At 40.9% G+C, this 23,027-nt stretch overlaps 1 long non-coding RNA gene across 3 annotated transcripts in view; it reads left to right on the top strand.

Moving 5' to 3' along the window:
• The window catches only part of LOC102549721 (uncharacterized), a 50,167-nt gene that overhangs the window by 12,667 nt on the left and 14,473 nt on the right, over positions 1-23,027 (top strand). The window contains exon 2 of one of the 3 annotated variants that reach the window (XR_005500955.2): positions 13,967-14,160. The exons of the other annotated variants lie outside the window; for them this stretch is intronic. This is a non-coding gene — a long non-coding RNA (uncharacterized LOC102549721). The remainder of the gene's footprint in view (positions 1-13,966; positions 14,161-23,027) is intronic. 3 annotated transcript variants of the gene reach the window in all.

Genomic DNA, 23,027 nt, shown 5'->3' with positions numbered 1-23,027 from the left:
ACTCATTCGTTCACTCACTTGCTTATCCATTCATTCTTAGACTGGGGATAATAAAGTCCAAATCCTCATGTGTCCTAGGCAAGTGGGCTACCAGTAAGCTACTACTGCTGTAGCAACACATGAAAGGATGTGTGATGAAGGAGTATGAATACAACCCTACAGACAGTGGGAGAGAGAGAGCATTGGTGTGGTTTGCATTGGTATATTTAATTATGAATGAAATTACTGTTTCATGTCTAAATGTGTTTGGCTCAAAGACTTTCTACAAATTGTTATAATATGGTGATGCAATTACTAGTTATGATGTCCATATTTGATGGAGTACCTTGCAGCTTGCCGTCATTTATTTTACTCATCCTCAGATCTTTAAATCATTTACTCCCTTTACTACTCAGCAAGACTTTCAGATTATCTTAAATTTATTTTTCTGTCCCTAATACTGAAGTAAATTTTTCCCTTAAGGAAACCTGATTCCACTTAATGAAGTGCAATATCTAAGAAAATAACTGTGCTCCAATTCTCAGTGCCAGCTCCTCTCAGTGCATACAGTTAGAAATGATGGATGAGTAAAGTAGATATAAATGTGTAGACGCATCCTCTTGTATCTACTTGACTGCTTTCTCCATTTGTTTGCTGTGGACTCTCTTCTTTAGAAGGATTTTCAAAGATTCTGCATTTCTTCTGTAAATGTTTCTTTTTACCCTGGATTTCTTTGCTCCTGAACAATTCCCTCCAGCCTTACAGCCACTAAGGCCACTCATCATTTTCTTATATAATCTTTATCATGTACTTTCTACTTTAATTTGCTGTTTGATGCATAAAAACTCAGTCATCCTATCTATCTAAAACTTTGTCTTTTAGGCAAATAGCTATTACTTCTTCCTTCTGCTCTGTAATCACCATCGGTTTCCTCTCCACTCTCATGTATTCAACTGGCTTAAGTCCCACCTGTGTGGGAATGGGTGCAATCTATCTTTCTGTCTCTGGAGTAGTTCACAGAGCATCTTATCCTGCTGTCACCAATAGCATGATTTTCCTCTTTTTAAATCCCAGATACTGTGCCATTATGCACATGCAAATTTTCTTTATCAACATATCTGTTGGGACATAAGTCAAATATCTAACTATAATTTCATAGTTGATATGGGAGTTAAGTTATCTCTCTGAATACATAGCTACTAGGAGGAGTCTGGGTCCTATGGAAATTTCATTTTTAATCTTTTAAGCACCTCGATAGCCTTTTCTGAGATGTCTATTCTAATTTATGCCCTTATCGAAAATGTAATAATTGTTACCCTTTCTCCAGAACCTTAACAATGCTCATTGTCTTTTGTCTTCTTGTGTTCTAGCAACTTTGTTTAGCATATGCTAGAATATAAATATGTATAAGCATGCCCTTTTCTTGTCAAAAGTAGTCTTTTACATAACAAAATTATAACACATTTTATGTAACTAAAGGAAAATTGAATCTGTAAATTATCAGAAGGGTACTAAGAATATGTGAGACAATGCATTTCTCATAGAGTTTTTGTTTTGTTTTTGTTTGTTTCAGACAGAGTTTCTCTGTGTAGCTCTGGCAGTCTTGGAAATTGCTGTATACTAGGCTGGTCCTGAAATCAGAGATCTACCTGCTCTCTCTCCTGAGTGCTGGGATTAAAGGTGTGGGCCACAACTACTGAGCTTCACATAAAAACATATATTTCCTTACTCAGTTTAATGAAATATAGTCAATACGTGTTTTGTCTGACTGGCTAAAACTTTAAATGTTCCAAACTTATTTTTGCTTGTTTGGTTGGTTTTTCAAAGTATTTCTGTTATTTATTTAAAATACATTTTTCATATAATATTTTGATCATATTTCCCCCACATACAACTCCTCCCTTAACGGAGGGAGCATCAGATGTAAGCTTGGCATTGTGCATTGTTCTTAGCGCCTAAATGGGGTTAGTCTACATTTCCCCGTCTTTGTTTGGTGCCAACTTCCCATGACATTCAGCTGTGGTGTCTGGGACTGGGGACACTCAGCCTGAATCTGAAGATGGTCTCCATCGGAGATCCCTGGGTCTTCAGAGACAGCTACAAAAGTAGGTCACAACAAACACCAATTTCATACCTGCACATCAATATGGCTTTTCTGTCTAGATCTGCTATTGCTTTCATGATATTGTTGTCTCTCGTTTTTATGACTTGGCAATAGCAGTCAGCTGCAAACACAGTGCCCAGTGATAGTCCTGGGTTTGTGTTCTGCATTTTTAGGGTCAGGAGTAACATTGCCCAGGGACCATGCATAACAAGGTCCTATCATGAGGACCTTATATTAAGGACCATGAATAAAAGGTACCTTTTCCTGTAGCTAACTCCCAGGCCTTCACAGTAAGTTGGCTTTAGGCTAGGAGACTATCCAGGCTAGGGTGGTTGCATCTCTAATTTCATTTTTCACATATGACAGCTTTATGAGCAATCTGCATACTTTTCCAACTCTTTCATTTTATAGATGAGGGACTAGAAGCTTCCTGATGTTCATACAGTTCATGCCTGGGGTAGCATCATTCTGGTGTCAGCTCTCTCCTCTGTGTTAGTTGGAAGGTACTAGGAATATATTGCCATTTTAGGTGGTTTCATTCTTTTGAATCTCCTCTTTGCCATCCTATGGCCTGGGTCATATTTTCATAATAACCTTTCTAAAAGATGTACAAAGGTAGCTGTTCATAGTTCCCCTATGATTAATGACACTGAACCTTTTCTATGTACCCATTGGGAACTTGTATGCCTTTTCAGAAATACCTTTTAGATTTTCTACTTAGCTTTGTGATCAGATTGCTTATTTTCTTACTAGCAAGTTGTTTCTATTTCTTACCCATTTAACATGAATCCCTTATCTGATGTACATTTATTCTAGTCTATTCAATTTTATTAAACTGTTCATCACACTGAAGCCTGTTGGCTTGACACGTCAGTTATTTTGCTACTGTTGTTGCTCAAGCTTACAGGGTGACAACCTACACATTATTTCCTTGAAATGAATGAGACCCTTATGTGTATTTCCCATTCTTCTTAGCCTTTGGAACCTTTCATCTTTGTTGGGAAAGCTATTAGGTTCTCCCTTCCTACCTCTACACTCTATTTCACCCACTTAAAGGGACATTTTCCTGGATGAGTTCTGTATTCAACTAAACAGAAGGAAATGCATTTGTTCATAAAGAGATATATAAAAATCTTTAGAATCTGTATGCTGGGTTGAATAGCAATTATTTGTCTCTTAATACATAGTAGAAAAAAAGATGAAAATAACATGAAAAAACAGAAGGACCAGGGCCATAATAAGATCTTATTTGCATAAGCAAACAGTGGGTCTGAATCGGTCTGTAGTTTGTGCATAACTTGTTGAGCCCTCATTTAAAGCTTCTTAACAGTTTTCTTTTTTGAAAACATTAGTTTTGTGTAGGCATAGTTCCTCAAATTAAGTCTTAATTAGTGAAGTACCAGGTTTCTTTAATTACATTTTGGAGCATTTTGTAGTCATAAATTTCATTAATGTCTCTTTCTGCTGTGTAGCCAGAGGGAAGCTCCATCTCCCTTTAGTTAGGGTATGCTAATGTTATGTAAGACCTCATGCAAATGTCAGAGCTCAGTAGCCTTTCTATTAAGAAGTGGGTGGGGAAGGTTTGGGAGGGAGGCACACAGTTATTTACAGGGCTGTGCTAATCCTGGACTCTGAACTTCTGCTAATGCTTCTAAGTCGTCAGTAGTCCCACATTCTCATCTGGAGATAATTATGCCACTCTTCCCTTGCTACAAAAGCAGTAACCCCCTCCCATGCTCATCGCCCTTTGTGGACTGCCGAGTTATACAACCTTAGAGTGGATTGTGGGCGTGTTGATAAATGTAATTCAGTCACTCTTCCAGTTATCAATTTATCACTATGAAAAGTGTAGAGAATGTATTTGAGTGGGCTATAGCATCTCTGGTGTCATGGAGTATGGATCCGAGATCCAGAAGTGGAACTTCACCTTCTAGCCAGTGGGTATTCTATAGGAAAGAATTGCCATAGAGTAGCTGTGCAGTATTAATGTGAAATACAGAAGATAAACATATCCATTTAAACGCAAAAGTCAGACTCACCCTGGCCCTGAAGCCAATGACATACAGATGTCCTCAAATACTCCGTAAATTTTCTTTGTAGATTGTATCTTTCATTGCTACAATAGGAGCAAGGAGAAACGATTTATTTTGGCTTATGTTTTCAGAGTCCTTTATTCATAGACCTTACCTCTATTGACTCAGGGCCTACAGGGAGACAGAACATGACATGTGGCATACAGGAAGTAGAGACAAGGTGGGAAGCTATCAAGAACTAGGTTTAATATCCAAGGGTATTCTTTCATGACAAATGTCCTCTAGCTAGGCCCACCTCCTCAGTTTTCTACCTTTTCTCAAAATAGTGCCACCATCTGGGACTAAACTTCCTTGGTACTCAGATCCTAAGAGCAATTAATGATACATTGACAACCATGATTGGTCAATAGGGCTGGTGGCCAGAACAATAGACTGGTATAAAGTAGAGAAGAATGCCCACATGTGAGAAGCCACAAAACTGTTGAACAATTCTGTCTACCTCTGTATCTAGCCCAAACAATACAGAGAATTCTAGTTGCTTTAATTATTATCATCCATCTTTTAGGTCCAACTCTGATCCAGAACCCTAGAGAGGTCAAGGTATTCATATATTCTCTCTCTCTCTCTCTCTCTCTCTCTCTCTCTCTCTCTCTCTCTCTCTCTCTCTCTTCCCTCCCTCTCTTCCTCCTTTCTTCCCCTCCCTCCCTCCTCCCCTTCTCTCTTTCTCCCCCACCCCCCCTCTCTTTCTCTCTCATTTTTTCAAGGCAGGGTCTCATGTAGACAAGACTGGCCTGGAAATCACTCTGTAGCTCAAGCTATCCTCAAATTTACAGCAATCCTCCTGCCTCAGCCTCCTGGACTGTTGGGATTACAAGTGTGAGCCACCACACCTGTATGCAGGTTCTTTGTTTACTTAATTGCTTTAATTAAAGCATCAGCCAAGCTGAGCTGACAGTGTTCAAACGCCATCATGTAGTTTTAATGTAAAGAATAAACACTGAAAACTTTCCCCTTTGTTTTGTTTTTTTTTCCAAGCAGGGATTTGGTGGGCTTTTGAAAGACATTCCTTAAAGTAATCTGTCCCCATGGCATTAGTATCTGTAGGGAATGCTTTGCATAGCTGGCATTACCTTACTTATAACGCCAAAGTGTTGCCATGGATGGTTTCTGAGATCCCATCTTGATCTTTAATAGTGCGTGTGGAATAGTGATATTTTTTCTCTTTGAAATATGAGTTTTGTGAGCTCAATTCTAAATCATAAAATCTGTGCTCTTTTGCCTAAACACCATTCCATTTAGGAAGTCTCTCCTACCATCAAGATGATACTATATGAAGTGTAGCAGGTCTTGTTTGAGTACATCTTTGATCTGTCTTCACATTAGATCTGCATGCTAGAGTAGTTGGGGGAAGATGGGAATATACACATTATTGGGGATTTTAATAACATTTCAGAGCTGGGAATTGTGTACAAGGAAGTAGTCAGCCATAGAGTAATGCAGTTAAAATTGCAGATCAAATTAGCCTTCGCATTCGCACAGGGTTATCTCATGACACTCGCTCTTTAAAAAACACTTCAGACTCATTTGTATTCAGAACAAAAACACAAGCCATTACTTAAACGAGTACGTGGCTGTTGGTTTGCGGTTCATGGATCAACATGAACCACATGTTCCACTTTAATGACTCAGAATCCATATTATTATTTTACTCCAGTCAACATGCTTTGATGGCTTTGATTTTTTTTTCTAGACTCAAAGATTAATAATGGCGTTTCTCATTTTAAAATGAACATTTTTCTTTTTTATAAAACAGAAGTAGTTACAAATAGGGTTCATCTTCAGTGGTGCCCTTGGGTCATTTTGTTTTTGAATTTTTGTTTTATCTGAGTCAGTCAAACAATGACATAGCTCCTAAGCAAGGGTGGCTGTGTCCCTATGGCTTATTTTCTAAGTGGTCCAGATGTCCGTTGTCACTAAGAGCATACAGTGTTTCCCTAGCCCTTTCTCCCACACTCCACATGCTGCTCTGCCAGATCAGAAAGTAGCATTGTGTGTTGTTCCCAGTGGTTCTGACTCGAGCCTTACCACTGGAAATCATGGTGGACTTGATGGAACAATGAGGAAGCTGGCTTTAATGAAATGTCTCCTGAATTTCAGATGGCTGATGCTTCAGTCCATGGTCTACTGCTTGACTGGCCACTTCCTCCCCAGGTTAAAGACACATGTCCCCTTCTACTGATAAAGTCTTGTCTCCCTTTTCTTATATGAAGGGCATCCTTCCCTTTGCTATTAGGACTCTCGTTTTTTGGCCTGTAAGCAACCTATGAGAGCCTGAGTTGGTCTTCACGATAGCCGATGCTGATTTCTGTTAACTAGGACCTTTAAAAATCAAACCAAGCTTCATTTTTCCCAGCCTTATCCAAACTTTAAGCTCTACACACTCTACTAAATGTCACAGAAGCGCCTTTGCCACATGGTGAGTAGTGTCCTTTCCCCCTACCTTACCTGTTTCCCCATTCACCCCTGGCTTTACTCTTTGATCTCCTTTTAAAACAACCCTGTCATGTTAGTCTTTACCTTACAGAAAAAAAGTGCCAAAATAATGTGAGGCTCCATGGCACGGCACTGCCAGATCCTCTTGTTGCTTACAGCTCACATTGGCTTGGTATTTTGGTCACAACCATAGACAAATGATACATTCCTGAGGTCCATGCTTTGCTCTTTAGTTTTGCCTTGTGTCCTTTCCTGATCTGGCAGTATCTTTACGAATGCTACATATCATCAATCAGCGTGTGTTCCGAAGTCCTTAGTATTGATTTGTTCAATAAGCCTTCGTCCCTTCATAGTGGCTGGGATTGGTGTGCAGCTGCAATAACAAAATGCCTGACAAAACCAACTTACCTCAGAAAAGGCTGCATTGGCTTATGGTTTTAGATCATGGTTGCTAGACCTGGAGGCTCTGAAGGCCAGGCAGGGCGGTGTGTGTCACTGTAGGAATGTGTGATGGAACAAGATGCTCACTTGAAGCAGCTAGGAAGTAAATGTAAAGAAAGAATCTAAACTCCAAATATCCCTCTTCAAGGGCGCAGTGACCTATGACTTCCTGTGGGTCATGCCTCTTAAAGACACCCACCATGACTAGGTTGCAGCAGCATGGAGACCAAGCCTGAATGAGACTTGGGGTGCTGGGAGATGTTTACAGGCCAAATAGTACAACTGCTGAGGAACTTTGTAGACATTCCTTAATGAGCATTTGCCTCACGTCTCTCCCACAGTCACAGTTTGACTGAGTTTGGTGGATAGTGTCTGCACAAGTTAAATGTATTCTATTATTGCTGTTATGATTTACTACTATTACTACTATAATTATTTTACATCCTGACCACCATCTCCACTCCCTTCTCCTCCTAGTCCTTCCTCTCCATCTCTGCCCCACCATCCACTCCTCCTCTGTTTCTGTTCAGAAAGGGCAGGCCTCCCATGGATATTAATCAAACATGGCATATCAAGTTGCAGAAAGACTGGGTACTTCCCCTTGTATACAAACCGAACAGGGCACCCCACTGTGAGAAAAAGGCCCCAAAAGCCAGGAAAATAGTCAGAGACAGCCCCTCCAAATGTATGCCCCCACTGTTGTTAGTTCCACAAGAAGAACAAGCTACACAACTGTAACATATGTGTGGAGGGCCAGCTAGGTCAGTCCCTGCAAGCTCCCTGGTGAACGGTTCACTGAGCCCCTATGAACCCAGGCTAGTTGATTCTGTCAATGTTCTTGTCCCCTCTGGTTCCTACTGTCCTTCCTCCCTGTCTTCTTCAGGAGAGTGTTTGATTATGGGTCTCTACATTCGTTTCCAAAAGTTGCTGAGTGAAACCTCTCTAATGTCAGTTGAGCTAAGCACCAATCTATGAGCACAGCAGAATAATTAGGAATCATTTCCTTGACTTTATTTTTAAGTCAGTCAGGATTGGTTCTTGCCACACTGTCTCAGTGATGCATACAGACAAGCTGACTCACATGGGAAATTCCCCTGCCCACCTTGTTCTTTTCATATGAATCCTGGAAGGAAGTCATGCTACACATCCTGCATGTGAGGAGTGAGGTGCAATCCTTCATCTCTTTGAGGGGGAAACTTAACATGAATTATTTTCAATTCTGTTTCCTGGGAGAGTTTCCCTCTTCTATTTCCTTTACCTGTTTAATTATTTATTACTCACAGGGCTTGTGTATCCCTACTTAGCATTTCGCATCATAAGTTAATATTTCATTCTTTCACTCTTCAAGCCATTCCACTTTTGGCTCCGTGAACTCTTTGGTTGACTTTACCATGGCCCCCTTGTTATGTTCCAGTTCGTCATTTCAGCGTCCCTTCCTCACTGGTGCAAGGAGACACTCAGGCACATTCTGTGCATTCTCTGACCTCCCTGCCCCTAGAACCAGGCAATTCCTTTAATAGATTCTCTTTTTCTCGAAAACTGTTCCTAAGCTTTGCTCTGGCTTTAGGAATGTTCATTGTGAGTGGGGTTGGGTACTCATCAGGTCTGTAGATTCTGTATTAGTCTCCTATAGCTATGGTCTTGAAACCACTTCAATTTATTTTTCTTTTGCCCTATAGTTCGGATTCTGAATTCTGGGTTCAATGGACTCATACTAGGCTCTATAGGATAAGTCATGTTCATTGCTTCCTGACTCTGGTGATGGTTCTCAAGCCCAGGCTAGTGAGATTGCCTCATATCTTTATAGGGCAATAACACGTGCATCGAGATCATCTGGGCATCTGGGCATCTGGGGCATCTGAGTATCTGGGGCATCTGGGGCATCTGGGCATCTGGGCATCTGGGGCATCTAGAGCATGTAGAGCATCTGAGTATCTGGGGCATCTGGGGCATCTGGCACTCTGCTGGAGTCACTCTTGTCATAAATGATTTAAGATTTTTACTTGAGATAAACATTTGCTTTTCAGATTTCGTTTGTTTTATTTTCATATTTTACTTTTTTTCCTTGTAAATGGTAGTGTCTCTTTCAGTAGTTTTATGTCAGACCACCAAGTTTTTATGGGGTTTTTTTTGTTTGTTTGATTGAGGTCCTTCCCTCAATAGCTATCCATTGTCAATAGTCTTCAGCTGAGAATAGTGTTTTACACACTCCTCCTCCTCCTCCTCTGCCAAAGTGGAGCAGCAGCATGAGTTCGGGTGTGTGGGAAAAGAGGGGTAAGTCTGTTGAAGGGGTGAGTGTGATGAAAATATATCCTATAAAATTCTCAAAGAATGAAGACAAGCATTTTAAAAACAATAACATTTATTGCATGTCGGAACCCTTTAAACATGAGATAGTGTGCTCACCGTTACCAGAGGAAAGGGCTCACTCTGGGAACTCAGTATGCAGCACTTGGGTTTTGGTTTTGGTTTGTTTTGTTTTATAAACAGAACAGGCAATGAATAATTGAGTTTTAAATGAAAAAAGACCACAGAATATTACAGTTGATTTCAAATTAACTAAAGGGATTTATCTTAATTTTGAAGTAAGCTTTGGTTATCTAAACTTGGTAGGCAACTTCAGCAAAAGCTGGTCTTTGAAGAGGGATGGATTCCTGCATAGCTTAACTCAGCAAACAGCAATTGGAGGAAATGGGCCTGATGTTAGTGCTGTATAATGTCCGTTTGTTGGATGAGGTGTGCTTAACACCGCCTTACAAGACTTAGATCAGAGTTTCGCAGGAAAAAGATTTACATGTCCAATGAGAATAGATTGTCCTTTCATGTAGCTCTCTGGAAATGTAAATCCTGGAAGCTATCAGAGTCACATAAATTGATTTTAATGAAGCAGAAGGAAAAAATAAAAACCACCAGAAAGACAACTGTTTCATTTTACAATTCCTGTAAATTATCTATGACCTTTCAATGAAGCAGCTTTTATTTAAATTCTTCCACTCTAGTTTAATTGTTTTACAGCCCCTCCCCACCCCACTGCGCCTTTCTACCTTACACAGGCAGGATGTGGTTTCCTCTCCCCTCCATAGTTGTTCATACTTTGAGGTGGTGTTCATGGATTTACCGACTCCCCACCACAGAAACTTGACCAAAACTTCTGCATCTGGCTGACACTGTCGCATGTCAATAGGATTTTACTATTACGGTTTGTCTTGTTTTATGTTGTTCTGTGGCAGCACATCATAAGATCTCCAAACACACTGCTATTAGTGATATTAGCATGAGCTTTATTCAAAATGATGGAAGCTTTAGTAAGAGTACGTGAGAAAAGGGACACTACAGGCTGGTGAATGTCTACTTGTACCAGGAAAGAGGCTCGCTTGGGCTGTTCAAAAGAATCTATGCCAAGCTTTACCCCAGCAGGAAATGCTGGCTTTCCTCACTTCAGGGAGTCATTTTGTATCCAATTACTTACAAAGTATCACCTACTCTGGGATGTAGGTTAAACATGGCAACATTGGCCACCCTGCCTGGCTTTTCCATGACCCACCTGAGGTGATCCTTGTCCTGCCCAGTAGGGTTAGCCCTTTTCTGTAGCATTTTCTTGTTTCTGTCCATCTTTTGGTAGGTCTCCTTTTTCATTTGACTGAATTGTTTTAGATTGTGTCCCATCTAAGCCAGGCTGGATGCAAACCCCGCTCGGTATCCAAGGATGACCTGGAACTTCGATACTCCCTGTGGCCACTACCTTCTAAGTGCTAGGATCCCAGGCCTGCACCTCTGTGGCTACGCCAAGCAAGCATTTTACCAATTGAGCTACACCTTTAGCCCCTAGAGTCACCTCTCACTGGCCTGTGACACATTTATTTCTGCCCTTGTTCTCCCTCTCCCTCCTTCAGTCAGGGTGACTCCTACCACCAGATCTGACTTCCTCCAAGAAGCCCGTCTGGGGTTACGCATCTCCCAGACCTGCAGTCACACTGTGGCTTCTCCAAGTACAAGGTTGACGGTCTTCCATCAGCTCTGTTTGCCGGCTTTTTTCTCTTTTACTTCCTACAACAACCCATGTTGAATGAGGTAGCAGGATACCTTTGAGCTTGCTCAGCATAACTGAGCTTGTAACTACCAGGTCCTGTTAGCAGTCACAGCTGACCCAGCCGTGACATGGAACAATGTCCAGAGACATTGCAAGTCTCTAAGGCTAAAACTGCCCCAGGTGGGGAACCACAGTCCTGAGAAAGGGACCTCAATTTTGTCTGCTAATTAAGTTTACCTGTGGGCACATCTCACCCAAGAGACTCTAAATCGGTGTTTTAGTTACTGTGGAGTGAAGCAAGATCACTAAAATTCAAATGAAAGCAAACAAGAGAATTGGACACTTAGCTGATGTGCCTCTTGAGAGAACAAGGGTTTGGTTTACTTCTGGCAGACCAGTGCTTACAAAGCTCACTCTTGGCAACCGCTACTTCAGAACCATGGGCTGAGTGAATCCTACAAGCTGTGTCTATCAACAATCACGCACACCACTCACTGAAACAATCTGTTTATAATTATGACCACAGCTATATATTCTTGGAATAAATTTGTCTCTACATTTTCCTGCTAGTATCACTGAGATACGTTTGACAGTTCTAAGTATTGTTTTCTTTCATTTTAGAGATTATAAAATAATTACGTATATAATATTATTATATACAATTATAATATAATTACATTTCCACCTTCCCTTTCTTTTCTCCAAATGCTCCCATATAGCTCCTTTTGCTCTCTTTCCATTTCATATGTTATTACATATGTATATACATATACATTCCTAAATATAATCACTTCAGTCTCTAATGTTTTTTGTATGTATGTCTTCAAGGCTGGCCATTTGGTATTGGATAGCCAATTGGTCTATTCTTCCCTAAGGAAAACTATTTTTCTCACTCCCAGCATTCCTTAGATGCTATAATTCTTTGTGTGGGGTTGAGGCCTCGTGGGCTTTTCCCTTCCCACCTTGGCATGTCTGTTGGCATCGTCCTTGGTATCAATTTTTAAACGATGAGTGAGTGACTCATTGCCTCCTGAGCTCATTCTTGCTGTGGTAGAAACTACTGATTGTGGTCTGTTATTCCCAGTATAACTTGATCTACAGTAGGTTCCCTTTGAGGGCTTCTTTTTAAGATTATAAACTCTGAGTGTAAAGATATCTATTCTTACTTCCTCCAAGCAGTGGGATGCAAATTACCTAAAAGACCAGATTGCCCAGTTTTGTAGCCAGCTGTGGCTACTAGAGGGAGTCAGGCAGCAAGATGTCAGAATCGAGTGTGGAATGGATGTCTGGAGGAGTTCATACAGAAAGAAAGAGTGCCACTCTTTGTCTCCTGTCTCCTTAGTATCCTGCTCTCTCATCTACAGATGGCCAAAGTCTCAAATTCCATGCCGGCTGTGGGGTGACTTTAGAATGTGGATCATTTGCCCAAGAGGAGAAGAATCCTAAGAGGAAGAGTTGTCATGGCAGCACTGGGCTGTTTCTCTCTCTCACCCTTCTGGTTTAATTGAGAGGAAAAGAATAAAATTCAGTCTTACTTCTGATGTTTGCTATTAGTAGGTTAATGCAGGTCTCAGTTCCTGTGCTGCTAGAACACAGCGTGCTGAACAAACCCATTAGCTTACCTCCCTTCAGCACAGACTTTGAGGGAGAGAATCTAAAACTGAAAGCATCTCACAGTGTCATAATTTCCTTGAGAATGTGAAAATGGTCCCCAGCCTGGATGAATACGTTTTGATCTGACTTTGTGTATTAAGCCTGTGTCCCTTTATGTAAAATCATGTTTAGACATTTCCAGAATGTACCTTTAAAACACATCTGAACTGGGCACATAACATGCACTTGCCTTTAAAATGAATTCTCTTGCTGTGAATATGCCATCCATGTCAGAATGCTTCCTGCCTGGGTTTGCACTTAAAATTTAGAATTGTGAGCCACACATATAAGAAGCCACCAGCAGGCCTGCTGTTAAGCAGTTGCTTTTAGAAAAATAAACCTTTCCTTCTAGCCAGAGTGAGCGCTTTAAATTCACTCAAATGGATTGGAAATTGCCCTTTTGGCTAATAATACACCAGGAAATGTTCACTTGAGGATAATTGTCCATTCATTTGTAATTACCCTCACCATCTGCCATCTTTAAGAGGCAAAGAAGTAACTGAAAAGTTCTGAGAAATAGAAAGGGGGGCATTGTGCAAAGGTTGCAAGCACTTGCCAAACAAACTCTGAAGTGAGTATCGGCTCCAGGTTCTCCGTCTTATTGCTTCAAACCCACCGATGGGAATGTGAGCATCCGTCCCTACCTGTGCCCAGCAGATAAAATAAACAGCACTGTCTTTGCTTCTCATCAGGTTAACATCAGATCCTGAGGACTCGGAGAAACCTGGACTGCTGTCCCTTTCTTCTCTTGTATCTATGAATCTGAATCTTAGTTTTTCCTCACATTAGAAATTAAGGAAAACAGTTTCCTGTGAGAGGAAATAACCAAAATTGTGACTGTAAAAGGATATTTACATCATGGCAATTCCATGACAAACACAGCAGTTAATTGTTGAAGGCTCATGACTTAGTCTACAACAGTATTGTGGGCGAAAGGTACATTTCAATACTATTTTTAATGTTAAAACCAAGAGCAAAGGGGTTAACTGCCTCAGTCCTGCAAGGCTTCCAATAGCAATTCCTCACTAATCCTTCCAGGTAGCACTAAAAAGATCACCATAGCATGTGACTTCAGTCTCTCCTTATTCCTTGGAGGATCTTTCTAAGTCAGCTGGACAGAGTGCTCTGCCCTGTGAGTACCGCCCTCCTAAACGGATTTGTTAGTGTTCTCTGAAATAGCCCAGCCTTTGCTTTCAGAAATTAGCTACATTATACATTCTATTTTGTTTTCAGTTTTGTGAAATCCATTAAAGATTTCATGGGACAACTGGGCCTCCAGGCCACAAGCAGAGCAAGCGGGCATTTATAACAGAGATCAGAAGAATGTTGGAAGGCTAGAGTCCTTGACCAGAGTGTACTATCAACCTAAAGAGTTGAGTTGAGCAACATTGTGAACACTGAAGAGACCATATTACTGAGAAAAACAGGTTGGTCTTTAGGCTCCATTTTCTTTGCAGAACTGTTCTTTGGAGAATTCATAAAGGACTGGCTAGAGATGCAGTGCATACAACGACTCCATGGAAATTTCATAGAGAGAAGGGTTGGCCATCACCCTATGAAAGATGGGGGCATTGCAGCCATATAATTCTCCTGTTTGATAAGGCCACACACTGTGTTGCTTCTGTAGCTTGCCTCTCTCTTTACCTGGATAAGCTTTGCTGCTGTGTGGCTGGTTTACAGTGTAGGCTAAGTTTTCAGCCTTTGGTGGGTGTTTCTCCCCAGAAGGTGCTTCTTATCTGTGTTTGCTAAAAGAATACATACTTTTGGGGAATTTTTCTTCAACTATTTTGCAGATCAATTTTATTTCATTCAATTGCTGGCCGTTTTGCTTGTTTCAACTGTTTAGAGCTATGGAGGGTAGCAAAATTCTTGGGGGAAGTTTGATTTTATGAATGATTGACAGCAAATATGTATATTTATATTTTCTTGCTCTTCATGTGTGAGGTTTTATAAATCATGAGCCAACAGATGTTAGTTGCAAAATAAGAACAAAATTCTAATATTTAGGAAACTAAAGCTATAGAACTTGCAATAAAAATTATTTATGCTCCAAACATTTTCATAAAGGCCTTTAGAGAGATGTAAGATTTCATGTATGGATTTGGTACCTAAGACCTTAGCCAATAACAATTATAGTCAAAAATGCCAAATACATATATGTATATGGTACACAAAAACAGAATTGCCAAGAAGCACAGGTTATTTACACAGGAGAAGCCTCACGGGCAACCGTATAAAGAGCGCTGTGGTAAGAAACATTGTCATGGTAATTTAACACAATAATTAGGATTGGCAGAAACACAAATGACCATTTTGTTTTTAGAAACTGTGACACCAGATGTCACTTTAAGAAATATAGGTTCTAATTGTTATAAACCGTGGCTAATATTTGTGCCTAATAAAGATGTACTTTTAACAAGTATAGAAGTGCCAGACTGGATTCGTGTTGATCCACCGAGGTTCAGTGAACTGTTTACTGTAAGTAGCAACTGGCTCAATCTCAGCTGCACATTCTTCTTCTAAATATTAGTAATAGTTTCCAGGAAGCATGTTATATTTTATAAAGAGATTTGATCATCAGTTTGGAATGTGCTAAATATTCTGGGATATGAGGTTGTATTAAAACATAGTCCTGCAAATTGTGGAACAAGAAATAAAATATAAAATCCACCAATAATGATGCTAACTCAGGATGAAAAATGTGGTATGAAGAAGGGATTTACATTAAATTTAAGGCAGTCTCAAAGATTAGTGTTTAATCAAATATATTCTAATTTTCCAAGCTTATCAAATGAGCTTTAACTGAATTTTTAAAAGTATTTCATAATCAATTTTAATTATTTAAAACTTATTATTCTTCAAAACCTTTTATTGGAATGCTTCCATGTTTATTCCCTGCACCACAGCACATGTGTGGAAGTCAGAGGACTACGGCTGGAGTAGAATCTCTGTGTTGGTCACATATATGAGTCTCTGGGATCAAACTAAAGCCCCTGTTCTGCTGCTAGGACCTTTACCCATCAGCCAGCTCACTCACTGATCCAGATAGTAATGTGACTCGGATCCTTGCAGCACAAAACAACCACCAACATCAAGTTCATTCTCAGAGAGTCAGAGCTCCTGCCACCAAACTCCTCAACCGCTAAAAAGAAATTAAATACGGTACAAAGTAACCATTACATACTGTGCTCCAGGGCTGAAGGGCAAACATCATTTCAATGAGTGTATAGGAAAATAATTGCTCATCAGAGGATAGAAAATCATAAGACAAAATAAAACAATGTAATGGGAATAAGAAGTTTATTTGTGATCAAATTCATTGGTATTTTAGTAACATGGGAACAAATGGGAAAAAGCGGTTCAAGACACAAAGTGACAGACTTCAAAGGGCTGAAGAACTCGAGTGTGAAGAAAGCCTAAGTCACTTCAGAGACAAAACCAAAGGGTCATCTTCATGTCTGGCAGCCCGGAAGGATGATCTAGGGAAATACAGATGACAAGTGGGTCAACAACCACTTGTAATACACTAAACAGAGCCATTCCAGAAGCAATCACTGGAAATAGTGGGAGAGAAGTGGATACATTTAAACAGATCAGTTTAAAACTTAAGGCAAAGTTTAGAACAGAGGGAGAAGGAACGCCCTTTCAGAGCCTGCCCCACATGTGGCCCATACATATACAGCCACCAAACTAGATAAGATGGATGAAGCAAAGAAGTGCAGGCTGACAGGAACTGGATGTAGATGTCTCCTGAGAGACACAGCCAGAATACAGCAAATATATAGGCGAATGCCAGCAGCAAACCACTGAACTGAGAAGGGGATCCCCGTTGAAGGAATCAGAGAAAGGACTGGAAGAGCTTGAAGGGGCTCAAGACCCCATATGAACAACAATGCCCACCAACCAGAGCTTCCAGGGACTAAGCCACTACCCAAAGATTTACATGGACTGACCCTGGACTCTGACCTCATAGGTAGCAATGAATAGCCTAGTAAGAGCACCAGTGGTCCTGCCCTTGGTCCTGCCAAGACTGAACCCGCAGTGAACGTGATTGTTGGGGGGAGGGCAGTAATAGGGGGAGGATGGGGAAGGGAAGCCCATATGAAAGGGGAGGGGGATGGGTTAGGGGGATGTTGGCCCGGAAACTGGGAAGGGGAATAACAATCGAAATGTAAATAAGAAATACTCAAGTTAATAAAGATAAAAAAAGTGATAGCTTACTTAAAATGTTTATAATGTATGTGGCATTTGTCAGCTTTAAAAATGTATAATCGTGGGGTTGGGGATTTAGCTCAGTGGTAGAGCGCTTGCCTAGGAAGCGCAAGGCCCTGGGTTCGGTCCCCAGCTCCGAAAAAAAAATGTATAATCGTGGTTCATTTTTCACTATAAATAAACATTTGCTTTTAGGAAAAAAAACTTAGGTTAGAACTAAAACTTAAAATGGCACCAGCAATGACCTGCTTGCCTCTACCTCCCTGGTACTGGGTTACAGGAGCACACCATTGCACCTGGCTTTTACATGGGTACTGGGAATTTCTTGTGATCATTCAAACTAATATCCCAGCCCTTCCATTGCAAACAGCTCAAACTATTATAGCAGTCTTGTAGTGATAGAGGGAGACTGAAACATATGCTCTAGTATTTTCTGATGTGGCATAAATCAGCAAATGCTTGCTAATAAGTAGCCACTGATTTGAAACTCCATTTAACTTTCTTATGAAAAAGAAGTCAGAAGAATAGCATCTCTCTCCTCATTCAGTGACCTGAATCAAAACTTGCCATTTATACCTGAGCACCACCTCACCAATCTCCTTGAAGCCCAGGCCCATTGCAGATAGCTTTTTGAAAATGCTTTTAGCACCATGACTATATTTAGATTACAATTTCCAAAGAGTCACATTTTTTAAGACTAATCTTAACTGGAACTTTAACCTTCCGCCTTATCTGCTTGCAGTGAGCATTATCTATTTTCACTGTGTCCTCTCCCATCTGCTCTCACTTAGGACTAGACATTCAGAATTAGAAAAACACAGCTTCTGTCCTCCACCGTGCATTGTTCTTTTACCAAAGACAGAAATCTTCAAATTGAAAAATTATAAAACTTCATTCGTCAGCACAGAGTACATTATGGAGTGTGTGTGTGTGTGTGTGTGTGTGTGTGTGTGTGTGTGTGTGTGTATGAATGTGTGCATGTGTGTGTATGCATGTGTGTGTATGCATGTGTGTGCACATGGAAATAACTTCTGAGCTATTATTGATAGTATATATCTACTTTGCCATCATGCTCACACTTTCAAAAGCGATAATCAGCGGAGCTGAGCACGTTGTAAGATTCTCTTCTCTGGCTGCCACGCTCCGTGCTCTGCCATTTACTGTCTGTGTGACTTTGAGCTAAATATTTCATTTTCTCATGCTTTAAATGCATCATCCATAACAGGCTCCGTGAGAATCCGATCTACAAATTGGCGATTACATTCAACTGACAACTGGAATCAAGGATTAGGCCATCTGACATGAAGAAAATGCTCAGACATATCCTACTTAACAAAAAGGTGACATTAGTCACGTCCTAACACCTGTTCAGACAGGTGAAGTTCACTCTAGATCATGGATAAAAGGGGTAAAGATATAATACTGAGAGTCTTTTATAAAATAGAGTATATTCTATTCTGAAAAATCACTTGTGCACATGTGTGTGGTGCCTGCAGAGGCCAGGAGAAGGCATCAGGTCCCCTGAAGCTGGAGTTACAGAGGGTTGTGAGCTGATGTATGGGTGCTGGGAAGTAAGTCCCCTCCATGTCCTCTGCAAGAGCAGCCGGTGCTCTAGCTCCTGAGCCATTTCTCCATCCCCTGAGTTTATTCTCTTCATGAAATCCTCCTTTATTAGGAAGTGGCTTGTTGTCATACCTTTTGTGTACCTTTGCCTTTGTTTGTGACTAGGAATGTAGTAGACTTTTACCACCTCTGTTAATAATCTGTTTCATATGCAGAAAGAGATATCTATCAAGCATAAGTTATTTCCTGCAAAGCATTTGAAGTATTAGCCCACGAACTGAAAGTGTGTAAACTGGCTATTGAGAAAGCCCACTGCCAGCTTCTTCCTAGTGCTACTGTTAGGGAGGTATGGTACAGTAAAAATGCCAGTACATAAAATAAGAAGAAAAGCTAAAATCCACTTCTGTTTATCATTATTTTGTCAGGTTAAGCAAAGAACTTTTCATAATTTCACATTTCTTATTTTTAAAATGAGTGAGATGTCCTTAGACTTTTAATAAAAGCAACCGTCATAGGACTGGCTCACAAGAGATACTCTGAGACTATATGGAACACACAGTCACAGTGTGTTTGGAAGCAGGTAGCTCTAGACAGCCATCAGCGTCTACAAACAGGGCAGGTCAGCTCCAGGACTGACGAGTTTCTTCCCACTGGCTGTACTTTGTCAACACCAGGAGGAGTGATGGAACCAAGAGTGTGCAGAAGCATCGCTTAGCACAAGAGACATACGGAGAGTGGGTTTGTAGGCTCTGAAGCAGCTGGAATTCGGACACAGCATTTGAGACAGGGACACTTGAGAAAGAAGACGTATTATGATGAGTTACACCAGGCTCTTGGTGAATAAGGAGCTGGAAGAACCATGCAGCAAGCATCATGAATCAGAAAACTGCTGTGGGCTGACTGACCTCTTAGGCTAACAGGGAGGCAGCAAAACTGGCAAACACTGGAGTAGAACGAAAGGGCTCTACCCTGTCAATCCCTCCATTTCCCAGAGTGAACTTTGGTGGAGTCATGGTTATCATTGGAACCCCAGGGAGAGGGGTGAATGTTGTTTATGTCTCCCCAGGGAAGAAATTATAGCAACACAGTGAAACTATTTTTCTTTTCTTTTCTTTTTTTCGGAGCTGGGGACTGAACCCAGGGCCTTGCGCTTGCTAGTCAAGCGCTCTACCACTGAGCTAACAGTGAGAGCAAACTAAAATGTATTTAACTTTTTCTCCCCACCCCCTTTCTTAAATGGGGTCTTACTTTGTAGCCCTGGCTAGACTGTAATCACTCTGTAGACCAGGCTGGCCCCCAACCTGAAATGATTCTCTCGTCTCTGACTCCAGAATTCTGAAATGGAAGGCATGCATTGCCACACCTGGCTTCAAAACTCAAGATGAGAAAGACTGAAAAGATCCGCCATCAGCAGATTCCTTCAGTAGATAGCAGAAAGGGTAACTCGGAGTGAAGAAACAAGTAACAGAAATGGGTGAAGAAAACCTTAGAAACTGTAATTACACTGTGAATCTGAGGGGAGTCACACAGCACACGCGCCTGTGTGCAGAGCCCCTTCAGCCAACCCTTGGGTTATAGAGAAATGAGGTGTGAAATACAAACAAAAGCTGCCCTTTGCCTGAGATGCTCTGACCATGAGTCCGGGTGCTCAGGAGTCCCTCAGTGCCTGTCCTCACTGGGACGTCATAGACAGGGAGCTGCTAACTTCAGGATCCCTCAGTCCCAACCTGGTGAAGACCAATTAATTAATTAATTAACTAACATAAGATACCCGGAAAGTTCATGAAGAGCAGCTGGTACTCAATCAGTAGCAGGGTGCTCTTCCTGTCATGCCCTCATAATGTAGGCAATACCAGAAGTTGCTGCCCACCCTTCCACATCAGTTATGGTAATCAGGAAATTTCTTCAGGGGAGAATTCTATTCAGGTGACTGTAATTTATAGCAAGTTGACAAAAAGCCTTCTATCCCAGCATCCTTCTGGCCCTTGGATATCTATGTGGTCTCCTTTCATGGTGCCTTAAATTAATGAAATGCGTCGTTAAATACTTTGTTGAAAACAGAAATTATTGATTAGTATAACATTAGTAGTAAAATGCCAACTCTAACTTCCTACAAGTAGGATCACTTCTCTACTTTATAAAACACTGCCTTTCCTATAATGCTGGAAGGAATAACTTCTTCCAGTCACAAAGGGCCACGTGTTTTCCCACTAGGCAGTCCGGTATAGCACGTGCCCACGGACGTGTGCGCCTTTTCTGTCTCTCTCTTTAGTCAAATGAGATCATCATTCATCCCGATTCACAACTTTCTCCAGTCGCAAAAGAAGCAGGTACAAATGTGATTTTTTGTTTTTGTTTTTGTTTTTTGTTTTTTTTTTTTTGGTTCTTTTTTTCGGAGCTGGGGACCGAACCCAGGGCCTTGCGCTTCCTAGGTAAGCGCTCTACCACTGAGCTAAATCCCCAGCCCCTGTTTTTGTTTTTTAATAACTCCTCACTCCGCCCGCTGTCTAACAGCGCTGGGGCTGTTAGCATTCACCTGGGAAGATGTCACACATTGTACTGACTCTATGGATCGTCACATTGAACATCCTGGTACCTGGGACTTGGGGCTTTACCTATTCATTTGTTCCCGTCTGTCTGTTACGTTAGAAGAGAGAGGCTGCTAGACCAAGGGAAGGAAGACGGTAGACATCATGGTTCTTTGCTCTGGTCTTCGCTTTTCAACTTCCCAATCTATAACAAACTTGTTCACCCAGCTGCACGTTGTTTTCTACAGTCAGCCTTGACAAACAGCTACGGCCATACCATTCCATCCTCTGCATGTGACATGACTTTATTAACGGGCAAGCCTTAGAAATGCAGGTGATATTTTTTGACAAAGTGTGTTATTATCCTTTTGTGCAGTTATTTTAGAAAGTGGCCTTAAAATTATATTGCCGAGTTCAATGATAGCTGATGACATTTTTAAGGCATTTAAGACATTTTCTTTTTCCAAATTATACCCTAAACAGGCTGCTAATACACACATTCTGGCTATAGTTTATGTGGGGCTTTCTTTCACATATTTTCACTGCTCAAGAGAATGCTCGATGAATTGCAATTCTCCCTAATTCATTTCTGAGAAATCGCAACGGTTTCCACCTAGTTTTAAACAAAACCACCTTTGTGTACCTGTCTGTATGTAGGCTGTGTGAGTAATGCTTTAGAACAGACAATGAGGCAAATGCTTTCAAGCAATGGGACCCTTGCTAGGCACATGCCTGTATTACCAGCACTCTGGAGGCTCTGGCAAATTTTCAAGCATTTTTTTCTTTTATGACACATGCTATTTATAATGGTCTTTAATAAAATGCTTTAACTAAAGTGGTTTTATATTTCATATGCAAAAAATAATAGTGTATAGTAATCCACTACTAAAGTAACACTTATATTATCTGGGATTTTATATATTTGTTTGCACTGGAATGATAAAATACAGGATGCTGGGATATTTTATATGTGATGTTTCCCCGATAATAACTGAGTGATAGAATGTGGTTAAAGAAATGATTATATTTGTTAGACTTTTTTTTTTAAAGCACTTGGGTAAAGTAAAGGGTTGGGGGAAGGACTGGAAGGGACAGAGTGGGGTGGATTGGGCCAAATTACATTATATGCATGTGTGAAATTCTTTAGCAATTAAAAAACAATTGGAAAAGGGGACTTGTTTCTGCAGAAAGGCACCTGAAATTGTTTGTTCAACAGGCACAATTTTCGACACCTCATGTCTTCAGTGTTTCCTGTTTCATTCATTCTCTCCATTTGTACGGTCTGTGTTTTATGGTTAATAGTTGGCATCTTGATATTTTTTGGTTCTACTGAAAGCCATGAGGCAATTCACAAGCTTTACTTTGCTCACTGACCTTTGTGTGCTGAGGCTGCACCGTGGCTCACCCAGTTTGTGTGCATGGAAAGGCCTGACTATGTTCCCAGCCCAGCTCTTCTTCCAAGAGCTCTGTTAAGCCCCTGCTTAGAGAGGACCAGCACTGAGCATTCCCAGGGGAGAAGGCATGAGTTTCCTTGACAACTGCAGCCACATGCAATCGCCCGGAACAGCTCCTCCTACTCCTGGGTTTCCTAGGTAGCGGGCTGCATATATTTTATAAAGACAATGGGATAATGGAATAGATATCACCTTTCTCAGGCCTTCAAGGGGAAAATGGGCCTGCTGTACTGACTGTGAACTTCAGGTATGATATGAATTGTATATGGGAGTTACTTCTCTCTACCTTAGCATGAATATTTTAATTCAAGGCCAAAAACAGATTAGGTTATCGCCAAGGCTACATTAATTTTGTAATAGGTAAACACAACGTTTTCTCATTCTACTTTTCCTGTGTCAGCACACCACCATTGACAAATGTGTGTGTGTGTGTATGTGTGTGTATCTGTATAAGCTGTGTGTGCGTGCATGACCCTATTGACAAATGTGTGTGTGTGCGTGCGCATGTGCATGCAGTGCAGGTGAATGATGACTACC

Source organism: Rattus norvegicus, chromosome 2 (genome assembly GCF_036323735.1).
Source record: "Rattus norvegicus strain BN/NHsdMcwi chromosome 2, GRCr8, whole genome shotgun sequence".
Lineage (NCBI taxonomy): Eukaryota > Metazoa > Chordata > Mammalia > Rodentia > Muridae > Rattus > Rattus norvegicus.
Note: the sequence above shows the minus strand (reverse complement) of the source record. Positions and strands in the feature narration are given on the sequence as shown.